Source organism: Silene latifolia, chromosome 5, assembly GCF_048544455.1.
Source record: "Silene latifolia isolate original U9 population chromosome 5, ASM4854445v1, whole genome shotgun sequence".
Taxonomy (NCBI): Eukaryota; Viridiplantae; Streptophyta; class Magnoliopsida; order Caryophyllales; family Caryophyllaceae; genus Silene; species Silene latifolia.
Genome location: NC_133530.1, coordinates 9,818,075 through 9,831,784, shown reverse-complemented (window position 1 = coordinate 9,831,784; position 13,710 = coordinate 9,818,075). Strand labels below are relative to the sequence as shown.

Below are 13,710 nucleotides of genomic sequence, written 5' to 3'. Positions count from 1 at the left end.
TCATGCCAGCTACCGAATGTTGTGATAACATACTCAACACGATCAATTCAGTCAATCACCTTCCCGTATATGAATCGTAACGTAAGTCAACAACCACGAATCAAGTCAACACAATTCAACAACAACGATAATAGGTCAAGTGTATTTCCCTACCTCAAGGTGCCAGCAAATCCAATTAAGCAGTTCAAGCAGTCCAGAAAATAAAGCAACGAATCTGATTATCGATCCTTCACGAATCCGTCACCTAAAACAATTATAATATTTATAATTACTAACTACTAAATATAGAAATCTCCCAAAATAGAAACTTTCCCGAAATACAATCCCGACACCAAACTTATGCCCAACTGATAACTAAAATAACCCGATTAGTATATGCCCCTAACTTCCCAAAATAGAAAGTTACTAAAGTAGAATTTCTTAGAATGGAAACTTTCCCGATATAGTAGCTTTTTCATTTTAACAACCCGACTCAAAAACCCGTCTCTAATTATTTTAAAAGACTCGGGAATTTAAATTAAATAATTATTTAAATGACTCGGGAATTAAATTAAATAACTAATATGATAAATAAAATATTAAACGAATTAAACGTTTTAAGAAAACCCGAATCAAACATAAAACAATTCAACAACCCGACTTAAACCCGTCTTTAATTAATTAAATAACTCGGAATTAAATTAATTAATTAAGCATACGACAAATTAAACACAATACAAAAACATGCTTCGAGAGACCATAATGCCACGCCTTAAATGAAACGTAACTGAAGTTCAGTATAAATAATACTAATCCATATTAGTACCTACATGATGAAGCTCATACTGTATTCATAGGAAACTTGATGCACCATAGGCCATATAAATAAAATAATTAATGGTTCATCACCCAAACCATCGTCAACTCGTTATACCTTCATCAATTATCTAACTTCATCACCTTGAATTAAGCACTAATTCTTTTACTCATTATATAATTCATATCTAATACCAACTACCTTCTAATCCCATAATATAATAAACTCTCCAATCTCAATAATTAACCAAGTCTCTACTCATTACTCCGTCTCACTCATTACTCCATCTCATAATAATATAATACTCAAAAGTGGCCAAGTATCGCATTCTCGTCATCTACCTTAAGACCAGGACAAGGGGTGAGTGAACTGGCGGATAAAAACCGCGAAACAATATTTCCATCTCAATATCGATCTCAAACTCAAATAACTCAGTAACCATGGTCACACTGGACCGTAAACATAACTCGGCACAAAGGCCCCATAACTCATAACTCAATACCAGTAACCAATTTTCATCTCAATTTCAATATCGATATTGTCAAAGGTTCAAAGAACCATGCTCAACACTTAGAGTAAGACTCTAAGCTACTCAACCACATGCCTAGGACAAAAGTACAACGATAACAATACTATACAAGACGTCATTATTTCGCTTTAAGCCAAAAACAACTTACTTCAACAATACAACCCGAATGCCATAGAATAGAGCAAGTCATGAATACCTCGTCACCATACTCCTAACCATCATTATCTATAAGTTAATCACACCCTTAATGCTCCGTGTAACTCTCAAATAGGTAAATACTATGTACTATCTTTGATAATGACGTGTTGATCATTTGTTTACAAACCATATGAATTTTCTTTAGCCAAACCATAACCTTAGAATAAACCAGCTTTGCGTACGACCGCAATTGTCAGATCCACGACTCACCCCTCTCACGAACATAAAATTATCTTATTAATAGAAAATATTAACTTTCAATATAAAATAACAATTACTAGTATTCAATCAAATAAGCACACAAGAATCGTAAGAACCTAATAACAATTAACATGTAAGCATATAACCTCGAACAATAGTAATAATAATAAGATCGGTAGAATCGTGTTACCTTAATCACACAAAGGAAATAGTTGGGAATAACATCAAACTGTAGCCAATGAGTGAAACAAGAAGACGGTATAGTCGCTGGAAACATAACTATGATAGGATTTGCCATTGTGATCGAGATGACGACATAAATATATTAATTGAAGCAACGGAATGTCATGTGGCTTGACAATATTAAATGGGCAACAAGAGAGCAATTATTGTTAGCCGCACTAACAGAATGGGGTAGGAAGAAAAAGATGTGATAATTATATCAAATGGGCAACAAGAGAGCAATTATTGTTAGCCGCACTAATGGGGTAGGAAGAAAAAGATGTGATAATTTAAGTAATCTTGGGGTTTGATATAGAAAAGGATATGGGTTAGGATTAAAATAATGAATATGTTGGATGTTGGATTAACCGAGAGGTATGGGTTTCGAGAGAAAAGTATAAATACTAGCTAGGTTAACAAAATTAGGCTTAGTACACAAGGTGGGCTAAGATCGTATAAAATTACGACACTAATTTGATTGGGGCAAAATAAATTTCTTAAATAAATAAACTATAATTTATAAAAACTAAATAAGAAAGTCAAATATTTGGGGTATTACAATGCTTATCACTTATTGTGTAGTGTACATGACATGAGTATTATGTACAAGGTATAAACAAGGTAGAGGAGACTTGGATTGTAGCCACTATAATAGTGTTATTGGAGTAGTATAATAGTTAGTGATGGAATTGTCATTTTTGCAATAATGAGATAAATAGCTAAGACATTATTTGTCATGGAGTAATTATACAATTTTCTTTGTAATATGACAACTTAGCTTTGATGTGTGCCTTTTATATGCGTTTATTCACATGTTTGGCACACATTTCTATTTACTTATATGATTATTTCATTCTATTTCCTCCCTTATTTGCTACTTTGGATGTATTTCATGTCTCTTGCAGGTTTGAGACTCGTTTGTGCATTTAGAAGCCAAACCCGTTCGGTAAAGGAACAAGATAGAAGCTTGGAAGAGTTTAGACGAACTTGAGAGAGCAAGGAATGAAGTTTTATACATGATGTCTATTGACGTTCTGCTATTGTCGATAGACTTGCCCCTCTATGTCGATAGACAGAGTGCAATGTGTCGTTAGACATGACCATCATTGTTGTCAGAATCCCGATTCGATCCTACGATTCTACGATTTTACGATCTAAAAATGTTTGACCGATCCTGGATCTTACGATTCTATCATGGTTGTAGAATCTTACGATCCTAATCATCTGAAAATTTCTAGAGGTAGAATCATAATACGATCCTACGATCCGATTTCATAGTAAAAAAAATTAATATATATTTTTATATAATGACATCGTAAACTCAAATTTCGGGTAAGTTGTAGAAACATGTTCATATAATAATATTAAAATCATTAATTCTCAATATTTTATGGATAAATATTAATAAATAAGTATTTTGATCTTCAATGATATGTTTTTACCAAAAAAAAATAACTATAATTGGTGAGTTTGTAGAATCTTACGATTCTACGATCCGATTCTACTGATTCGATCTTACCCTTCCCGTCGATCCAAAGTAGAATCTCGATCCTGACAACATTGATGACCATTAGACACATATGTCGATAGACATTGCCATTCGACACAGGAGTCCGTTTTGGTGAATTTTCAAACTATGTCGATCGACATCTCTGCATTGTCGATTGACTTCTATACACATTGTCGATCGACACTCTGCTTATGTCGATCGACTAAGTAGACGGACAGACATGTTTTTGCTCGGTTTATTTCCTTTATTTGAACCTAGTATAAAAGCTCTTGTAATCTTTTAATTAGGTTACACTTTTACACTTAATTTTTATGCAAGCAGACATTTAGAAACATTACTACGTAAAAACTTTCTCAAACTTTTGGATCTAGATTGAATTCTCCTCTGTACTTTTCTCGTACTCGGATTTATTTTGGTAATTAATTAAATCTCCTCTTTCGTTCTTCTTATTTAGTTTGAATTATTTCTCTTGCGTTCATCGTTAGTTTTAGTTTATGTTTATTTCTCTCTTGATCAATTTAATTATGAATCCTCTTTATTTCTCATCTATTTTAACTATTGTTATCAAGCTTTATTTCTCTTTATTTCTCATCTATTTTAACTATTGTTATCACTAAGGGATATTACCTGCCCCCAAGGTCGGTCAACGCCGGTCAACGGGTCCCTAAAAGGATGGGTATTACATATTATACCCGTAGTATACTAATTTATTCTTTTTTAAGTTGATGGTTGGAGTTGATAAGGTTTCAATTTTATTTGCTTTTTTTTTTCTAAAATAAATTGTCCTCTTTTTTTAATTTTTTTTTTTTAAATTAACTAATCCTTATTAATATGGGTTGTTTCTAATAAAGGATAATGGGTAAGAATCAATAATTCTAATTTTTCCTATTAAAAGTAAAAGAAAAAAGAATATAGGGGTAAATAGTATTTTTAAGTGTTTGTAAATCGTCCTTCTAGATGTGTCGTATACTGTTTATATATGTTTCGTTATAAGGTCAATATGAGTTTTATAATAACAGAGTACTGACCTTGTATTATTAGATTATGTTATTTCATAATAGTTAGATATTATTATTTTTAATAATAATAATAGTTTGGTATGAGAGTAATTATTCACCTCCCGAATCAATTACCCTCATGAAGGGTAATACATTAGCCACCCTCCCCCTCTGGGTAATGATTAAGGGATAAAACATATTCTCAGTAATTATTACTCATATGCCAAATCTATCTTCTAGGAACTCATTACCCAAGTAATTAACTTACCTAATTATCACCCAATTATCAGTATTTATCCCCTAATTATTTTATACATTCCAGGCAAACCCTTAGAAATAATTAATACTCCATTAGCTTATGAAGGGCAACAAACGAGTTGGTGGTAGCAAATTTATCTTACCATGGTGTTTACAATTTTATGTATTTGTTTATTTGAGGGTAGTAGATAGATCTCATTGTCCACAAATCATACGTGAAAGAACTAATTTTATGGTTCCTCTCGTAGAGGGAGCTATATAAATAAATTTTATCAAACACCTTATTGTTATTTATATCACACCATTATTATCTGATTTTATTTTCAATTGCTCACTGAATATGTATAGGAATAGCGCTTATTAGTTTACACACACATGACCCTTCAAAAAAAAAAAAAAGTTTACACACACATGACTCTTGTCATGTTTTTCTTTTCAATTTACAATGTAGGCAAAGAGGTTTTACTATAAAATCAATTGGTTATAGAGGGAGTAGCCCCTTACCTTATAAAGTGATAACTCCTCTTCTTTTCTCTCAATGTATAACATCACATGTGAGAATATATGGGTGGTTTTTTTCACAAGTAGTTTTATATATTTGTAGGACTACTACTATTCCGTTTGGGTTTTGACAATTATTTTGAAATTTGTTCTAAGATTAGTGTCGGAATTTTTCATATATAAGGTCATTTGTTTCAGTTGGCCATCTAAAACAATGGATAACAAGAATGGCACAAGTGAAACTAATATACAGTACTATTTGTAATTCGTAAATTCACTAACAGCAAGAATTGCGAAAGGGAAAAGAATGCAGTAGCGAAATAAATGCCAGAGATTAGATATACCGACAGAAGTAAGGTAGTGACACGGTACGAAACCGTTGCCTTAAAAACTATTTCTCCGGTGCGACCGTGGTGGCGATCAGCGACGACCGGTAGTCCCCAAGGATTACACTACTGCTACCTCACAAACACGCCCACTCGAGTTTGTAAGACCTGGAACGGACTTAAGCAGAACCCAGAAATCATATAGTAGAGAGGAAGATGTGGAGAACAGAAGAGAGGAAGAGTTTTTGTTGTTGTGTATTGAACTGATGTGAGGACCTCGGTATTTATAGCTGAAGAGAGCCATAAACCGTCCCCTAAAACGCAGCAGTCAATGACTGAAAGTGGGGAGTAAACTTCTCACCCACTAACAGTGTTGACTGACTCATTCAACAGCACAAACAAACTCAGCCCAAAAACTCTCAAAACGCAAAAAGCCCAAGAAGGTAAAACCGGGCCTTCAGCCCGCCCCGCAGGGGCTCTACCCAAACCCAAACCCGAGCCCGAGCTCGAGCCGGGCCGGGCCGGCGCGCGCGCGCGTGTGTGTTGGACCCAAACCCACTGGCCCAACAAACACACACAAAAGCCTCCTTGGTCCACACAATTAACCAACCAATGGAAGGGACAAATATAAACCCCTCTAAGAGGAGTTTCCCCACCGATGTGGGATAGATGCAAAACCAAAAAATTGGTTTTTTCCTTGTTTTCAAGTCATCACTTCCAACAATCCCCCACAGATGGCTAAGAAAAGAACTAAAAGATTTCTAGGTAAAGGAAGGGTTGGATACTTAGGTATCAATATCTTTCGATTTGAATTGATACTTTAGTGAAATGAGGAAACAACTTACTTACAGCTAGAGAATATCTTGCGATTTGAATTCCTAGCTGAGCTTCGGTCGATACCCCCCACAACACATATCATACCTTCTAATTAAGACCGTCCCGCGATTTCAGAGTGCAACGCGCTCTTTTAGAGCTTCATGCGTTACCTTGGTACTAATAGGGTGACCTCAAGACTTCTCATAGTCTTAGGATCATCACACCTACGTAGGTGGCTCAAGTGCTTCTCATCAGCACTTCTCACACGAGCCATTAAGGACATAAGTCCAACCTAGAGTATAATTCATCAAGTGCGTCTCAAAAGCACCACCATAAAGGCTATGAATCATACTACGCCATAGGAATGAAAACTTTGGACCTAGTCAATATCAATCTTGACTCATGGACCTAAGCCCCATTCCCCTCGACGTATTAACGACTAATCTCTTAGTCAACCCCTTAGTAAAGGGATCAGCAAGATTACTTTCGGACTTCACATAGTCCACAGTAATCACTCCATTCTCAAGGAGTTGTTTAACTGCAGCGTGCCTTATTCGCATGTGTCTCTTTTTCGAGTTGTAGACACTATTCTTTGCAACGCCAATAGCAGCTTTCGAGTCACACAGCATGGAGACCGGTGTCAGCCGTCCTCCCCATACTGGTACATCAGCCAATAGGTTTTTCAGCTAATCAGCTTCTTGTCCTGCCAACTCAAGAGCTATGAACTCCGACTCCATGGTAGAGCGTGCAATACAAGTCTGTTTAGAAGACTTCCACGATATCGCACCTCCACCCATGGTGAAGACATAACCACTAGTAGAACAAATCTCATCGTTACCTGCAACCCAATTTGCATCACAATATCCTTCTAACACAGCAGGAAATTTACCATAATGCAAACACAGATCAACTGTTCCTCTTAGGTATTTTAGCAAACGACGAAGAGCATTCCAATGTTCGTTACTGGGTTATGTGTATAACGACTCGATCTACTAACCGCATATGCAATATCCGGTCGAGTACGAGTTCATAAGAAACATCACACTCCCTAGGATTTTAGCATACTCTTCCCGGGAAACACTTGTCACCCAAGTTTTTACTCAAATGTATACTAGAATCATAGGGTGTTCTAGCAGGCACAACATCAAAGCAGTTAAACTTTTTCAACACCTTTTCAACATAATGAGATTGACTCAAAGAAATTCCGTTGGAGTTTCGGATAACCTTAACCCCTAGGATAACATCAGCTTCTCCTAAGTCCTTCATCTCAAAGTGTGATGACAGAAATTCTTTGGTTTTAATTATCACATCTAAATTACTACCAAAAATAAGCATGTCATCCACATATAGGCATATAATAATACAATCAGATTCTATCACTTTGGAATAAACACATGAATCAGAATTGTTAATCATAAAGCCATTACTCATCAAAGTAGTGTTGAATTTCTCATACCACTGTTTAGGTGCTTGTTTCAGACCATAAAGTGACTTGTTCAGTTTACACACTTTATTCTCTTGACCCTTAATCACAAACCCTTCAGGTTGCGACATATAGATCTCTTCCTTTAGCTCACCATTCAAGAAAGCAGTTTTAACATCCATCTGATGTATAATAAGGTTATGAATAGCAGCTAAAGCGACAAGAGTTCTTATAGTCGAAATTTTGGTCACAGGAGAATAGGTATCAAAGTAATCAATGCCCTTCTTTTGTGTAAAGCCTCTAACTACAAGTCTAGCTTTGAACCTTTCTATTGTACCGTCAGGTCTCATTTTCTTTTTAAAGATCCATTTACTCGTAATGGGTTTACTACCTTTAGGTAAATCAGTCAACTCCCAAGTCTGATTAGAAACAATAGAATCTAGTTCACTTTTAATAGCATCTTTCCAAAAATTAGCATCAATGGATTTCATTGCCTCACTATAGGTTTTTGGGTCATCCTCTATTAAAAAAGCTGAAACAAACTCATCACTTGCACAAACAGAGTATCCATATTCAGATAAATGTGTTGTAACATAATCACTGTAATCCTTTGGACATCTAGGTCTTTTACTCCTCCTAGGTTCAACAGCATGATCAATAGGAGTGCTACTACAACTAGCATGTGAAGACATATCAATAGATGCAACAGGTAGTGAAGTAGATGAAACAACATTTTTCTGAAAAGGGAAAACATGCTCAAAAAATTCGGCATCTCTAGCCTCAGATATAGAACGGTCACTCAAAGACATAAATCTATAAGAAGAGCTATTTTGAGCATAACCTATAAAAACACAATCATAGGTCTTAGGTCCAACGGTAGGTCTCCTAAAGTCAGGTAAACCCACTTTAGCCAAACACCCCCACACTCTAAGATAACTCAGGTTAGGAGGATAGCCCTTCCAAATCTCGTAGGGTGTCTTGTCAATTTTCTTATGAGGTACACGGTTAAGAATGTGACAAGCAGAAAGTATTGCTTCCCCCCACATATCGTCAGATAGGCCAGAACTTAAAAGCATAGCATTCATCATTTCTTTTAAAGTTCTATTTTTACGTTCAGCTACACCATTGGATTGGGGTAAGTAAGGTGGACTAGTCTCATGTATTAGACCGTTTAAAGACAAAAGTCGCTAAATAACTGGATTTATACTCACCACCTCTATCGACCTTACCCTTTTAATCTTCTGTCGAGTTGATTTTCGACCTCATTTTTAAAGTTTATAAACGATTGTTCTGCTTCATCTTTAGTCTTAAGCAAATAAACTCGGGTGTACCTCGAACGATCGTCTATAAAAGTCACATAATAATTCTTGCCACCTCTACTTGCAACATTTTTGAAGTCAGCTAGGTCGGTGTGAATTAACTCAAGAAGACTCGTATTCCTAGTTGTCACAGGTTTACTAGGTTTCTTTGTGAATTTAGCCTCAACACAGCTACCACATTTAGAGAATTCTTGACTCGACAAACTTGGAATTAAACTCATGGTTCTAAGTTTTTTAATGTAGTCGATATTCACATGACCTAATCTACCATGCCAAACATCAATAGACTCAGCGATATAAGCAGAAGTAGAAGCAATATTATTAAAAGCAGAATCAGTGTTCAGTACAAAAAGACCCCCAGACAGATAACCCTTGCCCACAAATTCCCCATTGCGCGACATTACAACCTTGTCAGCCTCAAAAACAAGTTTCAAACCAGCTTTGTTCAATAAGGCACCAGACACGAGGTTTCGACGCAATGTGGGTACAAATAAAACATTATTGAGAGCAAGTGTTTTCCCCGAGGTGAGTTTGAGAAAGATCTTGCCTTTGCCTGTGATCTTTGCGGTGAAGAATTACCCATGTAGACGCATTCCCCATCGCCTATCTCCTCGAACTCAAAGCAAATAACCCCTTATCAAAGCACAGAGGTGTCTGGAAGCGCCGATATCAAGACCCATTCAAGAAAGATTACCCACCAGATTAGCTTCAACAACCACAAAGAAGCAATGACATCATCGGTCCACAAAGATTGGCTTGACTTCAGCAGTCTTCTTATCGATTAATTGGTAGGCTTTGTGACCCGGTTTCCCACAAACATAGCAAACCAAAGGACCCTTAGGCTTCTGAATCTTTGCAACCGGCTTGGTGTACTTCCCCGGATCGATCTTCTTTCCTTTACCCTTACCCTGACCAACCTTGGCCTTACCCTTACCCTTGAACTTTTCAGCAGCATTTGACGGACCACCAGACTCAACCAAATTGGCTTTGACAGCAGCAACAGATGCATTCACAGACTGGTAAACAGTAGGGTTGTCTTTGAGGCGATTTGCCTCTTCGGTCCTCATATGACTGATAAGTTCCATAAGGGACATGTCTTTCTTTTTGTGTTTTAGCTGATTTCTATACTCAGACCGGGAGGGAGGAATTTTTCCAACAACACATTAGCAACAAAAAGGTCGTCTAATTTCATGCCCTCACTAACAATATCAGCACACAAGTTTTCGTAGACATGGACCTGTTCCATAATAGATTTCCCATCCACCAACTTAAATTGCAGCCACTTACCCACAACATATTTCTTTTTCCCAGCGTCATCAGCCCCATATTTTTTCAGTAAGGACTCCCAAATGACTTTAGCCGATTTATTATCAGCAAATAAATCGAACAGCGGGTTAACCATGTTATTAAGTATGTGACACCTAGCAGTTTTGTTGTCCTTAACAAATTTAGCAATAACTTCTTCATTGGACTTAACATCTTTAGAGGGAGGAGGGGTAGTCTCAAAGATCGACGGAACAATAGGTTTTGGCGGGTCACTAAACAAAACATAATCAATTTCCAAATCGCTCAAAAACATCAACAGTTTCTGGGACCATCGCTTGTAATTCTGACCATCTAATTGCTCAATTTTCGAAATATCAGGTACAATTTTCGAAATTACAGACATAGCTACTGCACTTAAATCAATAGTTTTTAAATTGTAATTCGTAAATTCACTAACAGCAAGAATTACGAAAGGGAAAAGAATGCAGTAGCGAAATAAATGCCAGAGATTAGATATACCGACAGAAGTAAGGTAGTGACACGGTACGAAACCGTTGCCTTAAAAACTATTTCTCCGGTGCGACCGTGGTGGCGATCAGCGACGACCGGTAGTCCCCAAGGATTACACTACTGCTACCTCACAAACACGCCCACTCGAGTTTGTAAGACCTGGAACGGACTTAAGCAGAACCCAGAAATCATATAGTAGAGAGGAAGATGTGGAGAACAGAAGAGAGGAAGAGTTTTTGTTGTTGTGTATTGAATCGATGTGAGGACCTCGGTATTTATAGTGAAGAGAGCCATAAACCGTCCCCTAAAACGCAAAGTGATCAATGATCGAAAGTGGGAGTAAACTTCTCACCCACTAACGGTGTTGATCGACTCATTCAACAAAGACAAACAAACTCGGCCCAAAAACTCTCAAAACGCAAAAAAGCCCAAGAAGGTAAGCAGGGCCTTCACCACCGCCAGGGCTCTACCCAAACCCAAACCCGAGCCCGAGCTCGAGCCGGCGCGCGTGTGTGTTGGACCCAAACCCACTGGCCCAACAAACACACACAAAAGCCTCCTTGGTCCACACAATTAACCAACCAATGGAAGGGACAAATATAAACCCCTCTAAGAGGAGTTTCCCCACCGATGTGGGATAGATGCAAAACCAAAAAATTGGTTTTTTCCTTGTTTTCAAGTCATCACTTCCAACACTATTTTGTAATTTTGCTGTCACCTGCATATATGCTTGTACAATATTTTTTTTTGCTACAGTCATTAGAATAGTTTGGGATTGGATCTTGAATAATTTTAAATACCAAGACCTTGCAATGAGGAGACAACAAACAATATACAAGTACAAAATACTTGTGATCATTTTATTTTACAAAATTACAAGTTTCTAACTGTTGGATTGCACAACTGAGGTATTTCTTCGTGCGAAGGTGCCTCAATACTAGCACCAATTCTCATTTGTGACGGATACTATTCCGTCACAAGTACTATTTACATTTGCGACGGTCTAAATGTGATCATTTTATAAGAAAATGTGACCATTTTTCAATAAGTAACATTTTATGAACAGTTTTTAAGTGGTTACATTTTATCAAAAAGTGGTCACATTTGCCCGTCGTAAATTGTGAACGTTACAAGGGAGAATTGGTGCAATACTAGTTTACCATAAAAGTACCAATCATTGTTGAAAAGTCTAGCTTAAGTTACACGTCAGAAGACCAAGACTTAAACTATTGCTTAACCTATACCATATAAGTATCAATCGTGAAAACACTATCCACAAGAGTCAACACCAAGACTTAAACAAGTACGACCAAGTCTTAACGATTAACAACACCACATGGTTTCCAAAAGGACTTGCTTATGAGGTTTCCCATGAACACACAAGTTTTAAGATTCTACAACATAAAATGCGTGTATAACAAATTTTTCACCGAACTTTCTTTTAAGCATCCCACCAAATTTCATTGTTATAATTGAATTTACATTTAACATCCGCGACCCTATTATCGAGAGAGGATTCTCTCTAGTTTTTGTGGAGAACTGGATCATACCATTCAATTCAATGGCTATAAATACATCTCACCCAGTGACGGACCCAGGGTTCATATGATGGGGGTGAACTTTTCAACCGAGTCGATAAAGCTGAAGCAACAAAGCAAACCGATCGGTCAAATTGGAATATATATACCACGAAAATTCGACTTAAACTTATAAAGGGTAAAATTCAAAGTAACATGGAAATGAATTGTCCTAAATTTTAATTGATTTGAGATAATTTAAACTTTTCAATCACTTTATCGAGAAAAATATCATATTTTTTCACCATTATTTGATGAACATCCGAAAGAATATTGACTTTTATGTGTCTTTTTGTAGATTTGAAAACGGCTCCACACTTCCATCAATCTAAAATAGAACATAATATACATAATTTATTTGAAATTTGCAAAACCGTACGAAATTAAGGCTTTACAATTTCAAATTTTGGAATTAGGTCCGTTATATATAATTGGAGATATAAGTTGAACAAAAATAACATTTAGAATAAAAACAGGTAATAAAGAATTCCAAAAAAAAAAAAATTAACTCCAATAATAGATCAAATTCCACTTAAAGTATACAATCTACTCTATATAAAAGCAGAAGACAATACTGAGCAGAGAACGCGCCACGTCATTATTGCATTTTCTTTTTTATTTTTTATTTTTTCGAAAATTGACATTATGGTGGGACCCATGTGCGCGCAACGTATTTAATTACTGAGATATGCGTCTTTCAAAGCATGTGCTAAAATCCGTCTCACTACAAAATCTATAAAGTCGTCTTACGGAATACATATTGAAATTAACATTATGATAAAATTTTATAGAAATTGAATAATAATTACGCATAATTAATTACAAAAGCGAGTTACCGTAATTGAATTACATAATTACTATACTAAAATTAAAGAACAAAAATACAAAATTTCAGGAAAAAATATCAGTTATATACGAATCGAAAATACATCGAGATGAATTACAAAATGAATCAAGTATTTTTGTTATTAACGATTTTACCTGAAAATACATCGAGATGAATTATAAAATGAATAATAATTATTTTTGTTAATAACGATTTTGCCTTGTGCAGTAAATTAATTGAAAATATGATTTTTTAAAAATACAGTGTAGGAGTATTTTTTTTAAAATATAAATAATGGCGAGAAATGAACTTGGAATATAAAACTCGGCATCTGATGTCACGCACCCCGAGTTAATCAGTAATGCTGTTTTTAATTTTTTTTTTACTCTCAAAATTAAACAAATAAATGTTCATTTAAATTACGAGTGATGTAA

General features: G+C 35.9%; 2 protein-coding genes across 2 annotated transcripts in view; both read right to left on the bottom strand.

Moving 5' to 3' along the window:
• The window catches only part of LOC141656664 (receptor-like protein EIX2), a 398,824-nt gene that overhangs the window by 246,543 nt on the left and 138,571 nt on the right, over positions 1–13,710 (bottom strand). The gene's annotated exons all lie outside the window — the stretch shown is intronic.
• LOC141656668 (receptor-like protein EIX1) overlaps positions 1–13,710 on the bottom strand; it is a 276,353-nt gene that overhangs the window by 135,368 nt on the left and 127,275 nt on the right. The gene's annotated exons all lie outside the window — the stretch shown is intronic.